Source organism: Achroia grisella, unplaced genomic scaffold (assembly GCF_030625045.1).
Source record: "Achroia grisella isolate CSIRO2021 unplaced genomic scaffold, CSIRO_AGI_Agris_v1 utg537, whole genome shotgun sequence".
NCBI classification, from domain to species: Eukaryota; Metazoa; Arthropoda; class Insecta; order Lepidoptera; family Pyralidae; genus Achroia; species Achroia grisella.
In genome coordinates, this window is record NW_026712923.1 from 592356 (window position 1) to 614163 (window position 21808).

General features: G+C 32.5%; 1 protein-coding gene across 1 annotated transcript in view; it reads left to right on the forward strand.

The window, feature by feature from the left end:
* Positions 1–2417: 2417 nt before the first annotated feature.
* The window catches only part of LOC131847466 (inverted formin-2), a 155670-nt gene continuing 136279 nt past the window's right edge, over positions 2418–21808 (forward strand). The window contains exon 1 of the mRNA XM_059197055.1: positions 2418–2539. The gene's annotated coding sequence lies outside the window, so the exon portion shown is untranslated. The remainder of the gene's footprint in view (positions 2540–21808) is intronic.

Below are 21808 nucleotides of genomic sequence, written 5' to 3' on the forward strand. Positions count from 1 at the left end.
AAAAATATACTGTTTAAGACCTTAATAACAATAATCACTTGTACGGGAACTAAGTTGTTTTTTTTTTCAGCGACAACGCTAAGAAATCGTGTCGTTTGATATAAAATACCCCGTTTGCTGTTTTTGTTCATGACATTATACCGTTTTTGGGAAAAGCAAGAATTTTCTCGAACAGCCACAAGACTAGGCCTTGAACTTAAGAGTTTTTTTTATTTTGTCGCCCGACATGACTACAGTGTTCCGTGTCGGCATACAAGGCGTACTGGTTCTATGGAAATTGCTTCTTGAACGTACCTTTTAGCGAAATAATAGTGGTCGTAATGGGTTAGTGTAATAAATCTTTTTGAATAATATGTTATATGTAATGTTATTATGGATGATTTATTTTTCATTCAGGACAATTCACACAGCGCCATCTAGACCCACGTTAAGCTACTTAAAGCTTGTGTTATGGGTACTAATAACTGATACAAGTACATAGATTTTTTTTTTTCGTAAATACATACATATTATACATGGAAAACACCCAGACCGATACAAACAATCATACTCATGAATACAAATGTTTGTGCCGTGCGAGGAATCGAACCCGCGACCATCGGACGTAAAGCGGTGTGCTAGACCGCTATACCACCGAGGAGGATGATTAAGAGGATGAACATGGAATTTAGTAATATTAATCACAAGAATTACCCTCGGTTTCACTCGCCTTAAATTTCAAGAAAATAATATATATTATACTGAGGCATAAGCTGTATTACTTTAAAGATTCATCAAAATCACTTCAGTAGTTTTTGCAATTTTTGAAAGAGTAACAAACATCCAAACTGACAAACTTTCGCATTTATAATATTACTAGCTTTTACCCGTGGCTTCGCTCTTATAACTTCATAACTGTCTGCTAGATGGCGCTGAAGTAGCAAATGTTGATATTTTATTAGTAACAAACACCCTTAAAAATGTGATAATAAAAACAGTAGAGAAACAAATATATTTAATAAAAAAAAACACCCTTACTCACAAACTTTTGCGTTTATAATATTACTAGCTTTTACCCGCGGCTTCGCTCGTATAACTTCATTACTGGTGGCTAGATAGCGCAAAATGTTGATATTTTATATTTTTTGTTCTTTAAATACGTTTTTTTTATAAACACATACATATATACTCTAGAGTCTGAAAGATTCTGAAAGTCTAGAAAGATTTTTTGCAAAATTAGGTTTTCAAGTTACGATTATACCTACCAGTTTCTACGAAAATATCTTCAAAAATATATACATTGGACTGCGTCACACAGTAACCGTTCAGTTGAATTAGTATTACTATTAATATATATTTATTTTATTTATTCATTTATTTCAGGCAACTAGGCCCATATTATAAATACCTTATAGACTAACATACATATAATATAATATTTAAAAACTAATACAATGATATTGTCTATGTGATCACGGCACTGAAGACGTCAATCTGCCACGGTAGCGCCGATACACCACACCTTTCGGCCAGTAGTCCTCTTTCATGAAGGTGGGCAGGCCAATATTAGGATTCTATTAATAATTATATACTACTAAATATAAAAAATTCCACTAAAGTTGTTGCATTTTTTATGCCAATGCAGTAAAGACTACTTAATGTCTCTTTTCAACAAATATACATTATTTAGAAACGGGTGAAATAGGAAAATTAACTCTAAGGTTTGTTTTTTAAGTTTCAAATTGTTTTGCTGTATCATATTTTTTTTGTTATATAAATTTTAACTAAAAGGAAAATTACAAAGTAAATTGTAATATTGGCAGAATAGTTGAAATATTATTGCAATAAATAAATAAAATTACATAACAAAATAAAGTCGTTGTCGCTGTCAGTACGTTCCTCCTATGTATGCTTAAATCTTTAAAAGTACTCAACGAATTTTGAAGCGGTTTTATTTAATAGATAGAGTGATTCTAGAGGAAGGTTTATATATGTAATACATGTATACCCGTGCGAAGCTGGGGCGAGTAGTTAGTTAGCTATAAATACGCAAATATAACGATTCAGAAATCTATACGATCCTGTAGATGAACAATGTAGTCTTGTAAATGATTAAACATTTTTTCGTTTGCAAGGAATTTTATCACGATCCACCAGATCTAGGTAAGGATTATTTACATAAAGTGTATGTAAATGCTCATTAAGCAGCAAGAACTTGCAGTACACGTATCGATGTAATATCTCACGTACAAAACAATTATACACGTAAACAAGCCATTATGCAAACCGCGCCCTAAGGACAATAGATTTGAGTTATGCGTTCGACAATATCGCACTCACGAATCCGGGTTGAGGCAAGCGACGTTCAGGACGAACTACGAAGCCCTAGTGACTATTCAAACAAGTCGAGTTACATAGTATTATCGCGCGCAGTGAAAGTCGAAGGACGTATGGAGCCAGTATGTTTTTGTCTTCGACGTCGCGCGCGCGTCTACTCGACGCGAGAACGAATAATTTACGTGCGTTCGGATTCTATGTGAATGAACTAATACTGATTTAAGTATGTTAGTTTTATTGTTTTTTTTTAACTAAACAAATATACCGTTTTGTGGGATCACGGAAGCTGTTGCAGTAATAGCTCATTGTGTTTAGTGATGTTTTGAATTTAACGGCTAACCGTTGCGAATTTGTTTTGTCAGAGCTAATTTGGTTTCGCAGTGCATATATTAAGCTCTCGGCAAGTAATTCTTACCTTGACGACCTACATTTTAATGGTTTCTATGGATAATGAGCCATCAGTTGTTGTGACAAAGACATTTCCATCGTAGGTTTGATAATCAACAGGAAAACTAACAATTTTTAAAACATCATGGATGACAGAATTTCTTTCGTATTAGATTTATATTTCAATTGTGGTTCTTGCTAGTTCTTCTCAATTTGATCTATAGACTGAACTGGACGGTAGGGAAAAATTATAATATAAAAATTTTACGTTCATAAGCGGCTAAAATGTCCTACATTAATAAATGTTTTTTTAATTTGAATTTAGAATTTAAATTTAATTAGTATATTATATTATACTTTAACATATGTAAATGACCATATTTATATTTCCTTTATTTAAAAATAAAAAATACTGAGATTTTAATCGGAAATTTTAAATATGGATTCCTTTTATTACAAGGGCTACCTACCATTAAGAAAGGGTTTCTACAGTTTTATTTACTTTATTTTTTATATCCTTTTATACAAAACAAATCCCATAGAATTCATGAATTATAATTCAATTATATTATTATTTCACTATAAAGAATAAAACTCTTGTTTACGATATTTTCATTGTCAAATCTTATAACTACTTACAAAATGATATATTTTTTAATTTTATCGTCACTGGAATGCATACGCAGCCAAGAAAAAAAAAGAAACTTGTCTGTTGTCGTTTAAATGAACTATTGTAAATCTTCACATATTTATGTAAAGATTCAATATGTTTAATATATATTTTTTATTAAAATTTGTATATTGCATTATTAAAATTAGTGGTAGATAAAAAACAAATTGTTATGACTATTCAAAAGTGCTTAAATTAAGTTTATTTGAATAAATGATTTTCTATTCTAGTGAATTATATATTTTTATGATACTGCATACTAATGATTGCTTTAATAAAACATATGAGTAATTTGGAAGATAATTTTTTTCACTATATGCTTGCTTTAAGTGCAAAATATACATATTTGATTGTGTTGTCAATCAATATGATACATAAGTAATCATTGATGGTATCTGTGACGATACAGATCATATAAATGATCATAGATATGTTCACGGATTTATATACTGATATGATTCAATACACAAAATTTGTCACTAAGTCAAAGCATAAATAACTTTATTACTAGTTTTCAAAGTAAACAGTCAAGTACTTTAAAATTGTGTACATATATAAGTAAAGAATACTATAGAACTTCTGTTTTGTTATAACAATAAACTTAAAAATAGAATGGACCAAGTCTCTACCGAGCCCCTGCTATAATTACATAATCAATTATCCTATTAGATCCAAGTGGAGATCTATTACAGATATTTTCTTCACTTCCTTAATAGCGTCTACGGATATATATACAAAAATATCTACACTATCAATATATTTAGTATGTATTCGTTGATTGTAGACATTATTAGTATATTTCAATAAGATTTACCTACGCTTTGTACTTTGATTTGATATCTTGTTACGGTTGTTCTGTTCGGTTAGGTCTGTTCATAATGCCGTCCACGTGATCTTTTTTTATGTATTTTTAACGCCCCCTCCCCCTTGGTGATACGTGGTGAGGTTACCCCCCCCCCCCTCCGCCACTTAACATTACGTGTATTTTTAGTACCTACAAAGAATCTTAATTTTTTTTAATATTATCTTTAAATACAGTTATAAAGTAGTATAATCTCATTTTATTCTGATATCAAGGACCATGGTAAAAATGTCTAGACAGAAAGGTTGCAGATTGTTTTTGATTGGCATAAAATAAATACACGTGATGTCTTACTAGAACCCGCTACCCCCATGTGATAGTTCGTGATTTTTGTCAAACCCCTAAACCGATGGTCTAGCGGTCTAGCACACCTTACATACAATGGTCGCGGGTTCGATTCCTCGCACGACACAAACATTTGTATTCATGACTATCTATTCATGAGTTCTATGTATAATATGTATGTATTTACAAAAAAAAAATCTATGTACTTGTATCAGTTATCTAGTACCCGTAACACAAGCTTTAGCTAGCTTAACTTGGGACTAGATGGCGCTGCGTGAATTGTCCTGAGATTATTATTTATTATTTACCTAGAACTGCTCGGAGTCTCCCTCTTGGCCACACGATGTACCTATCTCCCACATGATCTATGGGATGCTAAGATATTCGTCTCACACAGTTCGTTTCTAATTTTTTTCTCATTATACAGATATCACGCCTATTAAAGATTATGTTATCTGTTAGTAATAAACTTCTTATCAGACTCTTGCAACATCTACCGTATATTTGGTTGGGTAATCATACAACATCTTTTATCATTTAATTTTTCAATGTGAAAAGTGCAAATACGTATGAATAGGTCACCAGCTCACCTGTTAGTGGATATTACGTAGTTATTGACCACCTCGCTGGTCCAGCGGTCTAGCACACCGCTTTACGTCCGATAGTCGCGGGTTCGATTCCTCGCACGGCATTTGTGTTCATGAGTATGACTGTTTGTGTCGGTCTGGGTGTTTTCTATATATAATATGTATGTATTTACGATAAAAAATCTATGTATGTCTATATTTGTATCAGTTGTCTAGTACCCATAATACAAGCTCTGCTTACCGTGGGACTAGATGGTGCTGTTAATTGTTTAGGGTTATTTGTCTTATTTTTTTTTCAAGATTTAAAGCAAAGATAATAGAATTTTATCAAATAATTCTCGTTATCAAGTTGATGACATTTATATACATTAATTTCGATGACAGAGCAATGTCATGATTTCAAAAATTAATCTGATGAGTTTAGATGCTAGTCACTTTATTTCCATTTTTTTAAAAATGTGTTACGGCTCTGGATAGAAGTTCTTTTTAGCCCAACTTAAAGTTATACAATATTAATTCCAAAAATTAAAGTAGGTAATATATTTCCAGTGTAATTAATGTTGAATATTGAGTTAGAATTTGTTAGATTTATTTACTTATTTATTCATTTGCATTCCATAGGGTTAAAATAAAGTTTGACATAATATTATTATAAGAGCATTATAGACCCTCATGGGCGCAGATTTGTCTTCTTCATTTAAATTAACTTTATTTTTCTAAAATAAAAGTAACCTAAGTTACTCCTTATTACATTAGCTACCTGCCAATAAAAGTCCCGTCAAAATCGGTCCAGCCATTTCAGAGATTAGCCGGAACAAACAGAGAGACATACAAAAATTGTAAAAAATGTTATTTTGGTGTATGTACCGTATTTATATTCATAGGCATGTAGTAAAAAACGGTTATCTTAATGTTACAAACAGACACTCCAATTTTATATATATGTATGTATAGATAAATAGCGATACATGGATACATACTTAGGTCACTGGGACCCCAGCTTTCTCTGGGACTCAACATCGATTTTAACACTTTCCGTTTTCATGTTCCGACAAATCTAAATACCAAATTCGAACAGCTGATGTACCAAGCCCTATGACCTGGTATTATAGTTGAATAATTAATACTTGAAGTGAAACACGGTTAAAAATACTCGTTTTTACGAAAACCCTTCCAATTTAAATTGAACCCAATGTAACTCGACTGGTTCGGTTTTAGCGACTTTCCAAATTTGTTGGATTCTAGTAACATCTGATCTGGATATGAGAAGGGCTAATTTATGAATTATTCATTAATATGTTTTGATATTTATCAGATATGGATTTAGGGTCAATGGAGAATTTGAATTTAATGGTGCTATAAGAATCGCGGTCGTGTAGATTATGGTATACTAGCTGTGCCCGCGATTTGACCTGCATGAAATTTGTAGACTGTTATTCTGATGTATAAGCTATGTTACTGTAAAGTTTCATCAAAATCCGTTCAGTAGTATTTGCGTGAAAGAGAAACAAACATCTATCCATACTCACAAACTTTCGCATTATTATTTTATTACATAGTATAAGTCGCTGTCGCTGTCCGTCCTTATGTATGCTTAAATCTTTAAAACTACGCAACGGATTTTGAAGCGGTTTTTTTAATAGATAGTGGGGATCAAGATGGAGGTTTATGTATATAATACGTGTACATTTGTCCGTCCGGGGCAAGTAGCTAGTTATAATATTAATAAAATATAAAGTTTTTTTTATACTACTATGGTGGCAAACAGGCATACGGCCCATCTGATGGTAAATGGTTACCGTAGCCTATGGACGCCTGAAACACCAGGAGTGTCACGTGCGCGTTGCCGACCCTTAAGAAACCTTAATATACCCTTCTTGAAAAACCCCATGCTGTAGTCTCGTGAGGAAACTTCGGCAGGTAGTTCATTCCACATTGTAAGTGTACGCGGGAGGAAGCTCCTCAGAGACCGCACTGTCCGAGACCACTTAGACTCCAGCGTGTAGGGATGAATTCCCTGTCGATGGCGAGCGGTGCGATGATAAAATTATTTTACGTTTGATCCAACCGCCTTATCTATTTGATAACAATATTATAAGATAACAATGTTGACATTGTACATTTTGTTATTGTTATTTGATTAATCATTTACCTCATTTTTAATTAATTAATCCTTGTAATGGATTAATATCTATACATCTATATTTTATAAATAAAATTGTAGTGTCTGTTTGTAATATTGAAATAACCGTTTTTTACTACATGCATATGAATATAAATACGGTACATATAATAAAATAATATTTTTTACCATTTTTATCTGTCTGTCTGGCTGTCTGTTTGTTTCGGCGGTGTTGATGGTGTTAATTGTCCTTTTTTATATATAATAATGATTTAGAAAAAAAAATTCTATGTATCAGTTATCTAGTACCCATAACACAAGCTTAAGACTTTCATGAGAGTTTACTAACAGTATATCATCTATACATATATCTAAATAAAATTGGAGTGTCTGTTTGTAATATTGAAATAACCGTTTTTTACTACTTGCATATAAATACGGTACATATACCAAAATAACATTTTTTACAATTTTTGTCTGTCTGTCTGTTTGTTCCGGCTGATCTTTGAAATGCCTGGACCGATTTTGACGGGACTTTTTTTGGCAGATAGCTAATGTAATAAGGAGTAACTTAGGCTACTTTTATTTTAGAAAAATTATTTTATTTAAGAATAATAAAGTTAAATTCCACGCGGACGATGTCGCGGGTACAGCTAGTTTATTATTAAAAATTGAACCTTTCAATTGCCAATTCATCAACATTTCTTCTCTTATCTCTTAGCTGTCACGTCACAGAAGGTATGAAATTGGTTTTCGATTAATTTTTAAACGTCATTAAATATAATACGACTTTGAAACATAATGAAGTTTTTTATTAAAAAAAAAACTATCTATTACCGCGACTTTGTCCGCGTGGAATTTAACTTTATTTTACCTAAATAGATTTTTTTTAAATAAAAGTAGTTAAGTTACTCCTTAGTTATATCTGCTATCTGCCAAAGAAAGTCGCGTCAAAATCGGTTCAGCCATTTCACAGATTAGCCGGAACAATCAAAGGTCTGTTTGTTGACAATGACAGACAGTACCGTATTTATATTTATATGCATGTAGTAAAAAACTGTTATTTCAATATTACAAACAGACACCCCAATTTTATTTATATGTATAGATTATAGAAGGAAATAAATTTAATAATATTGAATGTTTAGGAGTATTAACTTAAATACAAGCCGTCATTATAGTATCTGCTAGTAGGATATGATAGAGGCTGTATATAGTGGGTGCTTTGAATGTCATATGGAATCGTGTTTTCAATAACAAGTCAGCCTACGGTGTTAAACTGTATGTCCCCGACCTCTCTCCATACAAAACGTGCTGCTATAAAAAATTAGCTACAATAACTAATTAAAATAGATGAACTTTTGTCCATAGCATAAATAATAAATAATAATCTCAGGACAAATCACACAACAATCTAGACCCAAGTTAAGCTAGCTAAAGCTTGTGTTATGGGTACTAGATAACTGATACAAAAACAAAGATATTTTTTTTTGTAAATACATACATATTATACATAGAAAACACCCAGACCGATACAAACAATCATACTCATGAATACAAATGTTTGTGCCGTGCGAGGAATCGAACCCGCGACCATCGGTCGTAAAGCGATATGCTAGACCGCTAGACCACCGAGGTCGTCACGTTATTTTGTTTTATTTTTTCTTTCAAATATATGTTGTTTTGTTTTTATTAATTGTAATTTTGTTTCTTTCTCTCCCCCTTTTATATATATATTTTTTTTTCTTCGTTTTGGTGCCACTGAAAACCAGCTGTCTGTTCACATAGGACATACAATAAAGATGAGTGGAGCCATTTCAGTACCTATATGGAAGTAAAAAATGATTATTTTATGTTTATTTTTAATTATCTACATGGTAAATTAAGTTTAATTCTATATATATATATATATATATATATAGTATAATATATATATATATATATATATATATATATATATATATATATATATATATTTTCATTTGTTTGTTTTTTATATTGTAATATCGTTGATAAGCACTGAATAAATATTTTTTCTTTCTTTGTATTTAAGCGTTTGCCTCTTGTAGGCTGAAAAAAAAAATGTTGCAACTACTTACAAGTGATACTCAATTTCAAAAAGATGAAACAGATCCATAAAAACCCTTATAAACACAACGGCGTCGAAATATTACGACATAAATACAAATATAGACGGTATTACATAGTTATTAAGAATAATTTTGGTGAAAATTTATCTTATGGCAGGCCACGGCAGCACTTTGATCTATTTTCTCACATGGGAATAGTGATGCGACCGGAATCGTTTCAGATACAACACTATACTCAATTTGAGTGCACTCCAAATACGTAAATAACATTTAATAAAAAAAAAAATATATAACTGGTTCACCCATGTATTATATATATAAACCTTCCTCTTGAATCAATATATCTACTAAAGAAAACTGTCACAAAATCCGGTGCGTAGTTTTAAAGATTTAAGTGTTAAGTATACATAGGGACGTACAGACAGCGACTTTGTTTTATACTATGTAATGACCTACAAAATTATACCATAGACAAAATATTTTCAATACCAGACGCAACACTACAGAGAGAAGTTCGGCTATTTTTATATAGCGCGAAACATTATGATACCTTCCGTTAAAGAGAAGCGTTTCCGGCTTCTGTTGGAATTTTAACTAACCTGTATTTTGAGAATTCAGATTCAGATTCAGAATGTGACAGCTTGTTGAAATCATGAGAGTTATTAATGCACTCCCTTTAGATGATACTAGGAAACCATCTCTGTTATGCAACACGGTTGTTATTAATTATTTGAAATTACATAAAATAAATGTTTATTTGCAGAAAACATTTATACATAAACTGGTTGGGACAGGAAAAAATAAAGTATTAGGAAAAAAAAGTATTTTTCAAATTCTATGTTAAAAATTCTAAGTTTTTCTTCGCACAAAAAAACGTTTTTAAAGAAATATTTAAAACGTTTTTTTGTGTGCTTTTAACACTGTGACAAATGTCACAACTCACAATTGACATCTAACATTTCGTATAGTAATTATAAATCGTTAAGTACTCATAATGAGTATTTTGTTTTACGCATCACAGTAAAGGTTGAAACTAAAGTATTTTTGCATACTTTGTTTGTGTATAAAAGTGTAAAGTATAATTACCAAAAATAAAGTATGAAGACCTCGGTGGTATAGCGGTCTAGCACAGCGTTTTACGGTGGTCGCGGGTTCGATTCCTTGCACGGCACAAACATTTGTATTGATGAGTATGATTGTTTGTATCGGTCTGGATGTTTTCTATGTATAACATGTATGTATTTACAAAAAACAATATCTATGTATATGTATCAGTTATCTAGTACCCATAACACGAGCTTTAGCTAGCTTAACTTCGGTCTAGATGGCGCTGTGTGAATTGTCCTGAGATTATTATTATTATTATTATAAAGCAGGATACATTATTATAAAGTATGGTTGGCAACCCTAGTTAGAAGTTAGTTGAAACTTTATTATCTTCATATATTTGTTGTGTATATAGGTATTTATTATATTAGAAGTAAATTCCAGATATATATATAGCATAAACAATACTATAATATAATTAAAAATGAAGAACACAATATTCAATAAGTAGGTCTGCAGAAGAAGCCATTTTGTTGTTTATTTATTTTCCCGCGCAAACGCAATGCGCCACAGATGCACAATGTTGCATGGCGCGCAGACGCAGTAGTATAACAAGCGCGTCAAAGCTGTATGCGTGATGTTAATACTATATCCTATGAGTATTAATATACGTGAAGCAAAAACTTTGTACCCCTTTTAACGATATATGCGTTTGAGTATGAAATTTAGCGCACTTATAGTTTATATAGAGGAATGCAGAACACAATCATTTTAAAATTATGCATAAATATATATTAAATCAATAAAAAAAACCATTGCACACATTACTATGTATTTGAAACATACACGCATATATATGCTGTTTTGTTCATTGTAAAAGTGTGTGATGAAATTGAGAATATATTAATACTAGCTTTTGCCAGCGGCTTCGCTCGCGTTACTTTATCCCCTTAGGGGTGGAATTTTCAAAGTTTCTTAGAGGATGCCTACGTCATACTAGCTTTATGCATGCAAAATCTCAGCCCGATCGGTTTAAAATTGACAAAATTTAATATAAACTTTCATCCCCTATTTTATCCCCTTGGGGGTACAGTTAATCAAAATCCTTTCTTAGCGGATGCCTACGTCAATCTACCTGCATGTCAAATTTCAGCCCGATCCGTCCAGTGGTTTGGGCTGTGCGTTGATAGATCACTATGTCAGTCACCTTTGATTTATATATATTTAGATTGCTTGTCTTTAATATTATTGAATGTTAAATTAACTATGATCACTACTAGTTATTATTAATGTTCGTTGTACTGAAAATTTTTATATAAAATAACAAGTCCAAGTCAGTTTACATACATCTAGACATCCAAAATTAAAAAAAAATACTGTTTTTTTATTTACCCCAACATTTAACTTTTTTGTGATCATGTAATTAAGTTTATACCTTAACTCTGCCTGAAATAGATAGCATTTTAATGATACAAAAATACTAAACTATGCGTGGTTTTGTATTTTTGTTTTGTGTCTGTATTATGTCAAATTCAAATTCAAAATATATTTATTCATGTAGGTCTATTACAGACTCTTATGATATGTCAAATCTACCATCAGTTCGGAATGATATCGAGATGAGAAGATCTGACAAGAAACTCAGCTCGTATTTTTTCAAATAATAGTGGAACATGTTTATGATAAATACAGTTATTAAAATTCAAATTTGGGAGAATGGAGTGACCACCAGCATATGCTATCGCAAAGAATAAAAAATTTAATCAGTGTTCACAACCTGAATATGTATTATTCTTATTAATATTCGTTGTACTAAATATTTTTTTTAAACAATAAGAAGCCCAGGTAAGTTTACATACATACATCAAAGTTTAAAAAGCTATTTCTTTTTTTTTTTATTAAACCTAACAAAACCTTTTTGGTATCATATAATTATGTATCTATCCCCACCTTAACTCTACCTGGAACATATAGCCGTTTAATGATAAGCGGTCCGCCCACTACTTTGTCTTACATCTTGTGATGCTGTATTTTTATATTCTCTATACAATACTGGCAGTTACTCGAACCTCGTGTGTTTTTAGATAAAATATAGGTAAAAATAGATTATATTCCAAGGACAACCATAGTCCTTGGAATATAATCTATTTTAAAGTCAAATTTGATTGAGATACTTTATTTAAGTAATCGTTTAGTGAGTAATAGGCTTGGCATATTTTATTGCATGATATTACGACATTCAATTAAATAATTTGTTCCATAGTCTAACATCCTGTACTGGGTATAATCAACCATAGACAATGAAGATCTTTTTTTTTTTATTTAAGTATTTAATTATGTCTTTTACTTATTTTTTTATATCAGGTAATTAATATCCCATATTATAAATACTTATAGAATAACATACATATGTATATATTAATATTATAAATAAAAATACATATAACGTCTGTATGGTCACGTCACTTACGACGGCAATCTGCCACGGTAGCGCCCATACACCACCTCCTTCGGCCAGTAGTCCTCCTTCATGAAGGTGGGCAGCATGTTGGTGGGGACCCGGGCAAACGTCTTAAAATTCGCGTTGTGATCCAACTCCAGCTGCGACACCCTCAATTTAGTTGTTTACATATCAAAATCATTGCTACAAATATTATCCACGTTATTACACTTAGCCACTCATGCATTATAATAAACTCACTTTAAAATTATAAACAGCTGAAATCAATTCAGTTAACGCATTCTAAACATGGCGTCACCCAATTTCGCGGCAACTCAATTCTATTTTCAAATTCCCAAACTGTCACACGCTTCCTGATCCAATATGGACGCTTCGCATTGTCAGTGCCTATTTATCATTTAAAATTCAACTTTAGAACGAAACCATTATGTTCCAATATCAAAAATTTTGAATACATAATTCTAAATGTTTACAAGTACCAATCTATTCGTTTTCTTTTTTTTATTATATCTGATAATGTAATATTGTTATTAGTCATGTGCTTTATTACATGTGCATAAGATTGATTTTATTACAGTTATGTTCGTATTGTACCTATTTTGAGAACGGATGCGTTCCAGCTAGAGACGCTACGTGGTACGAATTTTGAGTAGTTTTTTTTCTGTATATGGAAATGCCTGGTGACTTAATATGATACTGTAGTAAGAATATTAGATAATAGACTTGAAATTTTATTATTTATTACGTGTTTTTTTATTGGGTTGTTTGGGCTATTGTCAGGTGCTTGGACCTGTAGCACTGCGACCTACATAGATCTATTGTGCTCGCCTTTTCAAAAGTTCGCTACCTAGACCTGTCAGTAGCAAGAATTGAAGGATATCCTTAGGAGCGATGGTAATTACTTACTATTAGGTGACTCGTAGCCTTGTTTGTCCCCTATGCTATAAATAAAACTATGTTTCAGTTTTAAGGTTGAGATATGACAGTCAAATCTATATATATATATAACTCAAAGGTGACTGACATAGTGATCTATCAACGCACAGCCCAAACCACTGCACGGATCGGGCTGAAATTTGACATGCAGGTTGATGTTATGACGTAGGCATCCGCTAAGAAAGGATTTTGATTAATTCTTCCCCCAAGGAGATAAAATAGGGGTTGAAAGTTTGTATGAAAATTAACGCGAGCGAAGCCGCGGGCAAAAGCTAGTTACAGTATATGAAGGTCATACCTTCATATACTGTAACTAGCTTTTATAGTACTTCTAAATGCTGACTCTTCGTAATATTATTAGCTAAATTAATTCCCTTTATCTATGATTTATCGTTTTATATTACACTATCTACTCGCCGCGGCTTCGCACGGGTGTTCATGTATTATATATATAAACCTTCCTCTAGAATCACTCTATCTATTTAAAAAAACCGCTTCAAAATCCGTTGCGTAGTATTAGATATTTAAGAATACATATGGACGGACAGACAGCGACAGCGACTTTATTTTATACTATGCAATGATGGCCATATATATACTAACACCATACTTGAAGTACCTCAGACCATTTCGCTTCAAAACTTTCCGATGTTATCAACTTAATCTATATAGCAATGTAAATTGTACCTTATGTTGTAAGGTGTAAGGTGTACAAATACCATTTATCTGTCTGTCTGTACGAATAAGGCAACCGACATTGAGTTTAAATGGCGTCTGTGACTAATCGCGCAAGGCTTCGCGACCTTAGCCGGCACAGGTGCTTGTATATCCTTTGATATGTTAGTTTTATCCTATTTTTTACCATAGACAACTAATCATAGTTTTTTTTATGGATGATAATGATTGAGAGATAATGAGAATGATGATCCCACCTGCACCAACGGTCGGCGATGGCTGGTGACCAGTGAAGGATGGTAAAATTAGCATGAAGTTAGGCCAGTTAGCTCATCTTGACAATTACCAGCTGGTCACCAGTGTAACATCCTTAAAATGAGCATGAAGTCAGGTTAGTTCAGCTCATCTTGGCATTTGGCAATTTACTACGATGGTTTCCAGGGGGAACCGCGTGGAGGTCCACCTAATTTGGTTAGCAATGGGGTTCACATACTAATAACTCCCTTACTCCAATCATTATTATTTTTTGTTTTATTATTTATTTTTATTATATTGGAGCTTAGTAACTGAACAATGTCGTGTGTATAGATATATTTGACGGCCACGGTGGTCTAGCGGTTTAGCACACCGCTTTACTTCCGATAGTAGCGGGGTCGATTCCTAGCACAAGACAAACATTTGTATTCATGAGTCATGTATACAAACGTTTGTTCCGTGCTGGGAATCGACCCCGCTACCATCGGAAGTAAAGCGGTGTGTATTGGTCTGGGTGTTTTCTATGTATATAGATAGATAGATAAAAATTTTATTCGCGTTAAAGGCACACACATTATTTTATATTATGTATGTATTTACGAAAAAAATGTCTGAGTTTATATCAGTTAGTTAGTCATTTTATATCAGTTGTCCAATACCCATAACACAAGCTCTACTTACCGTGGCACTAGATGGCGCTCTGTTAATTGTCCAGGGTTATTAATTTATTTGTTAACTAGCTATTCGTCCGGGTGTACATGTATTATACATATAAAGCTTCCACTTGAATCACAGTATCAATTAAAAAAAACCGCTTCAAAATCCGTTGCGTAGTTTTAAAGATTTAAGCATACATAGAGACAGACAGACAGCGACAGCGACTTTATTTTATACTATGTAATGATGATTCACTATCTCCATGCAATCCCTCTGGATCACTTAATCTTTTTCTATTCGCCACATTGTGCTCACCTGACTTCATGCTCATCCCATCATCTTCTATTGGCGATGATCAGCGTATACTATTCTACTAATGCTAGGCCACTTCTCCATTATCATCTTCTAAAAAAAAATATAAATACAGGCTTGATATTTATTTGAATAAACGTAGAGTTGGATAAAAATTCAAAGCTATTTCTCCATCTACGGTCGCAGATAACCTAAATACTATACAGCTATAAATAGCACAGAGTAGTCAATTATTATTTTAATTAGTGTATTTATACAATAATAGCAACTATGCCTTCTACTTATCTATTTAATTGAATGGAAAGTAATAGTTTTTATACAAAAAAGTAACGTTGAACTTTCTAGAAACGATATTGATTCTGTATTTTTTTATAATCTATGCCACTTAAATGACCGTGCTTTACTCACTATTTGTTTGTTTTAGTGTTCCGTTAAGTGAAATTAATGCGAATTTTTGCATATATTATATTTATAAATATAATATTTGTCGATCAGTGATAGAAATTTTATAGTTTGAAGGCCATTTGGTTCTGTAGTTAAAGAATACTAATAATAAAAGGAGTGATTGGTTTTAGGGTACAATGGGACTGACATGTACTTAGATGGTACAAAAGTCCCTAAATTTAAAAAGAAATAAAAAAAAAAGAATACATGATCGACCACGCTGTTTGTTTTGTTATTTTTAATCAATGGAAAAACGATTTGTTTCGATAAATTGTTTAATTAAGGAACCTATAAAATAATTTGATAATATATATTTTTCTAATTAAAATGGCAATCGAGTGAGTAGTACTGTGCCATTGTCACCTATAGTATGTTACATGTATAGCAGTGTTTTTTTTTAATGTTTTTATACTTCATTAAAAAAAATATAAGATTTTTCTGCATTCCTTATCCATTTGACAGCCGCGGTAGTGTAGCGGTTTATTACACTGATTTACTATTGATGGTCGTGAGTTGGATTCCTCGCACGGTACAAAGATTTGTATACATGAGTATGATTGTTTGTATCAGTCTTTATGTTTTCTATGTATATTATTTATGTATCTTATGTCCGAATAAATACGATATTCAAGAAACCATCAAGAAAAGGCCTCTTAGGCCGTCAATGCTCTTGGGATTCCTCTGGTGTTGCTCATGGGCGGCGGTTATCACTTACCATCATGTGAAACAAGCTCGTTTGTCTCCTACACTATAAAAAAATGGTATTAAAATTTACTATATATATATATACTTTACCATAATATACATATTATACTATATATATTAAAATAAAAAGTTAAATTTACATTAGCGCCAGTGGCTTGTCCAGTCATATCCTCTTAGGTTTCCATATAGCGTCGTTTATAGACCTTTAAATATTTTCACATGTTACAAAAACATTGTTTTGTTACCAATTGTCGTGAAAGTAATATAAACATGTATTGTTTGGGAACCAGTTAGGAGTATTACATAGGAATAGGCATAGGAAATGAATGTCAAATGCGATACTGGTACTGTAGGTTCCGTATACATTGTAGAACTAGCTTTTGACCGCGGCTTCGCTCCCGTTAATTTATTCTATTAGGGGTTATTAGGGGGAATTTATCAAAATCTTTTCTTAGGGGATGCCTACGTCATAGTAGCTTTATGCATGCAAAGTCTCAGCCCGATCAATTTAAAATTGACAAGGTTTCATACAAACTTTCAACCCCTATTTTATCTCCTTGGGGGAAGAATTAATCAAAATCCTTTCTTAGCGGATGCCTACGTCATAACATCTACCTGCATGCCAAATTTCAGCCCGATCCGTCCAGTGGTTTGGGCTGTGCGTTGATAGATCACTATGTCAGTCAGTCACCTTTGAGTTATATATTTTTAGATGGAAATAAACATAATTTCATTTGTTTCCTGTGGTAACAAGCTTTATGTGGCATTCAATCTTAGATAGTAATATAAAATCCAATTTAAAAAAGTAGATTTATTCAAAAAATGGAGGACAATCGTCAAATTTACTTTCTTTAAGAAATATATGATTTTATATTTAAGATTGTTACATTAAAAAAAAAATATATATACTTATGAGTCTAACAAAATATATTTCCACCTAATATATATCTTATTTTTTTATTGAGGAATGAACATCCAAAGGGGATTTCTTTTAGTAGATTTTAATAAGATTTTTTATCATTGTTATTATTAATATGTGAATGTGTTTTTTTCCAATTATGGCCGATAATTTACTCTATTTTATTGTCTTTTTAAAAGTTGTAAAAACAAGAAGAAGAAATTAAAAGAAAATGAGAAAAAAATAAACCTCACATAAACTACGGTCTGCAATATATTGGTAACAAATTTAAAGATTTGTTTTGAAATGCCACACGGAACCCTAAAAAGGTGAAAGTGATAATGAAATGACCTTGTGTTGTATGTTTGTAGTTTAATTAGTGACTCAAAAATTTACACTTCCCTACAACCAGTTTACCCTAAAGCAGGTCAATGGTCATACCATTGAGCTTCTCCAAAAGCAATTGTCACTTATTAGTTGTAAAAGGTTACTAAATCGACCGCTTTCTATAAAACTCTTGCGAGAATCGTACTCGTTAACCTTATTTACATGAAACAGCGTGCTCTACCGCTGCGTTGCTGAGGTCAAGAGTGTTACAAATCGGTGTAATATTTAAATAGTTAGATAGATAGATAAAAATTTTATTCACGTTAAAGGCACACATACACACAAAAGGCACTGTAATAATAAGAACATAAAATAAAAATAGATATACACATTACATAAGTCAAACAAAATACAATACACAACAATTATACAGATAAAATAAAATGCAATACAGATAATAAAAAACGGTATGAGTAACGTAGTCTGTGTGCATAGCCCATACGTAAAAAGGCAGCACCTCAGTGTATTGTTTGCAGCATACAACCAGCAAACCACTGATATTCAGGCACTGCCCAGAGACATACACGAGGACGCATGTAACAAGACCACAGCTTGTAATCAGCCCTATTACATTATCATAAATATTAATATATTAAAAAAAAAAAAACTATAATAAAACAAGAAATAGGTATAACATATAGGCATAAAATATATAGGAAATTATTATCAATTCATATAATAAAATAAATATGAAAAACAAAAAAGAAAATAGAATTATTGTATAAGAGTGTTAAGTGTTTAAAAGGAGTGTTGAGTGTTGAGTGTTGAATGTTGAGTGTTGAGTATTACCACTTACCTTACTTAGTTACCTCTATAAAACTTGTGAATTCAAAGATTTTGTTAACAATGTTTCAGTTAAATGTTGAGACATAGCAGTGAAATTATAGGGTCTGAAGGCATGATACCTTATTCCTCACGAATGGAAATGCTTAAGATTTGAGACTGAACATATTTAGATAATACTTTTGCAATCGATAGATACGTAGGTAGTATTTTCATAATTTGTAGTAAATAAAGTTATATCTGCGTAGAAAATTGTGTATTTATTTGCTATCTTCACGCCATATCCCTTACGGTGAAGGTAGATAGATAGATAAATTCTGTAAGGTAAAGTACTCTCTAAGGTAGTGAGAATAGAGTGCTTTTGTTCTTCTGCTGCACAGATATTCATAACTCGACTTATTAATTCACGACTCCTCCAATTGTGAACACACAACCTATAGACCTACCAAAAAAAAACTAACAAAACTCTACTCAACATGTTCCAGTTTGGTAAAGAAGGGTATATTAAGGTTTCTTAAGGGTCGGCAACGCGCACGTGACACGCATGGTGTTTCAGGCGTCCATAGGCTACGGTAACCATTTATCATCAGATGGGCCGTATGCTTGATTAGCACCATCATTGTATAAAAAAAATGTTGAGTAAGTTTTGTTAGTTTTTTTTTATGGAACAAATACATAAATCTTAAAATATTAATAATAAATTTACCCACTTATAAAAAAGTGAAATCTGCTATGTCAAGGTTAATTTACATGTTAATAATGTTAAACGGTTATTTATATTTGTTATTTGTATTGTGAATATTATAATGTCGATATTAACATACAATATTGATGAGGTTGTCCGTCTGTTCTTTAGAGAAGGCGGCGTTCGATTTTTTAATGATTCAGCCATATTTTAATTACTTTTCTTCTACTGAAAACATTATGGTATACAGATGAGCCCGCGGTTTCACTTGCGTGAAATTTATAGCCAACCTGTTACTGTACTGTAGAAGCTATATTATTGTAAGGTCATTGAAATACATTCAGTAGTTTTTGCGTGAAAGAGTAACAAACATCCATCCATCCATCCACACTCACAATCTTCCGCGCTTATAATATTAGTAAGATATCGTAAAATCGAAAACGAGGTAGACTTTATAAAAAGTCATATTATTATATTAATTATTAAATGTTGTTTAACACAAATAATTTTATGGTAATTCTTAAATCGACGTTTCGACTAGCTTGCGCTAGCCGTGCTCGTGAGCTGAATGGAATAACAGCTCTATACCCTGTATACACTCCACAGTAACCTATGTACACCCCACTAACCTGTTTACCCCCCACAGCAACCTGTGTATACTCTACACTAATCTGTGTACAACCCACAGTAACCTGTATACACTCCACACTAACCTGTGTACACCCCACAGTAACCTGTGTACATCCCATAGTAACCTGTGTGCACTCCACACTAACCTGTGTACATCCCATAGTAACCTGTGTGCAATCCACACTAACCTGTGTACATCCCACAGCAACCTGTGTACATCCCACAGTAACCTGTATACACCCCACAGTAACCTGTGTACACCACACAGTAACCTGTGTACACCCCACAGCAACCTGTGTACAACTACCTATACTTCTATGCGTATGTCGTGTAGTAACGTTTTTTCTTATTTTTTATGCATAATTTTATCAAAATTCTTATCTTCTATATAAGTACTGTAAGTGTGCGTAATTTCATACTGCTCTGCCCGCGCAATAAGGGGTACAAAGTTTCTCCCTCACTTATTTAATATATACTTAAACTGAAGTACAAAAAAAATTATAAAATGTATTTATTTCCTTAATAATACCACAATACTTATTCTTGGTATCAAGTTATAAGCCGTAGTATCTCGGAAACCATGCGCCCGGGTCGGTAGCGTGAGACATTCGGCCAAGGCTGCGCGTGGGATGCGCCGGCGCACCCAGCTATAGCAAACCTGCCGTCAACGTCCAAAGCGACATGACACCTTCGCTTTTTAGACGAAAATTTTCTATTTGTATAAACAATTTTCGTACGGGAAAGTGGTCCTTATTTAAGAGCAGTCGCTGTTTTGATGGAGATCGAAATCTTAAGAATGTAGTCTGAGATTTAAGTTGTAGGAGAATAAGACACAATTTCAATTGGAGGCATGAGTGGTATCACGGGCGTCACAGATGATAATGTGATGTCCATTGTACTGTTCAAGTATATAGGTAATGGTTACTATTTACCTTCCGATCGACGGTGATGTACGAGTAGATGTAATTGTCAGGAAGGCTGTCATCATGTACCATAAAAAACATGTTTGATAAAAAAAATGGTCCGATGGTCGCGGGTTCGAGTCCTCGCACGGCACGAACATTTGTATTCATGAGTATGACTGTTTGTATCGGTCTGGGTGTGATACTTGTGTCGTGTTGAACTTGATATATACTTGAGAACAACTTATACGATTTTAATTTCTTTCTTTTACATTTTAATACGTTATAGATTTAATACGGTTTATATGAATCAACCAAAAATGAAGTAAACTTGAGTGGAAGATTTAGAAATATTAGAAAAATTTTAAATTTAGAAATATTGTGAGCAAGGCTGAGATTTTCTCTGAAAGAGATCCTTTCCATTCAACATAATACTTGTTGGTAACTAGTACACCAATAGGGATAAATGAAATATCTATCTATCTATCTAAATAATCAGTCTTATGAATACAATTTATACCGTGCGAGGAATCGCACGCCCAACCATTGGTAAAATAATCGCTTAACCTGAAAATTCTTAACCTCCTCAACAATATCCTCACCCAGCACAACCTCTCCCACACTTGGCTAAGGCCCGTGTAGGTGAGTATTACCTTCTTTTAAATCTATAAAAGATGATAAAAAAAAAAGGAAAAAAGAAAAATAATATAAT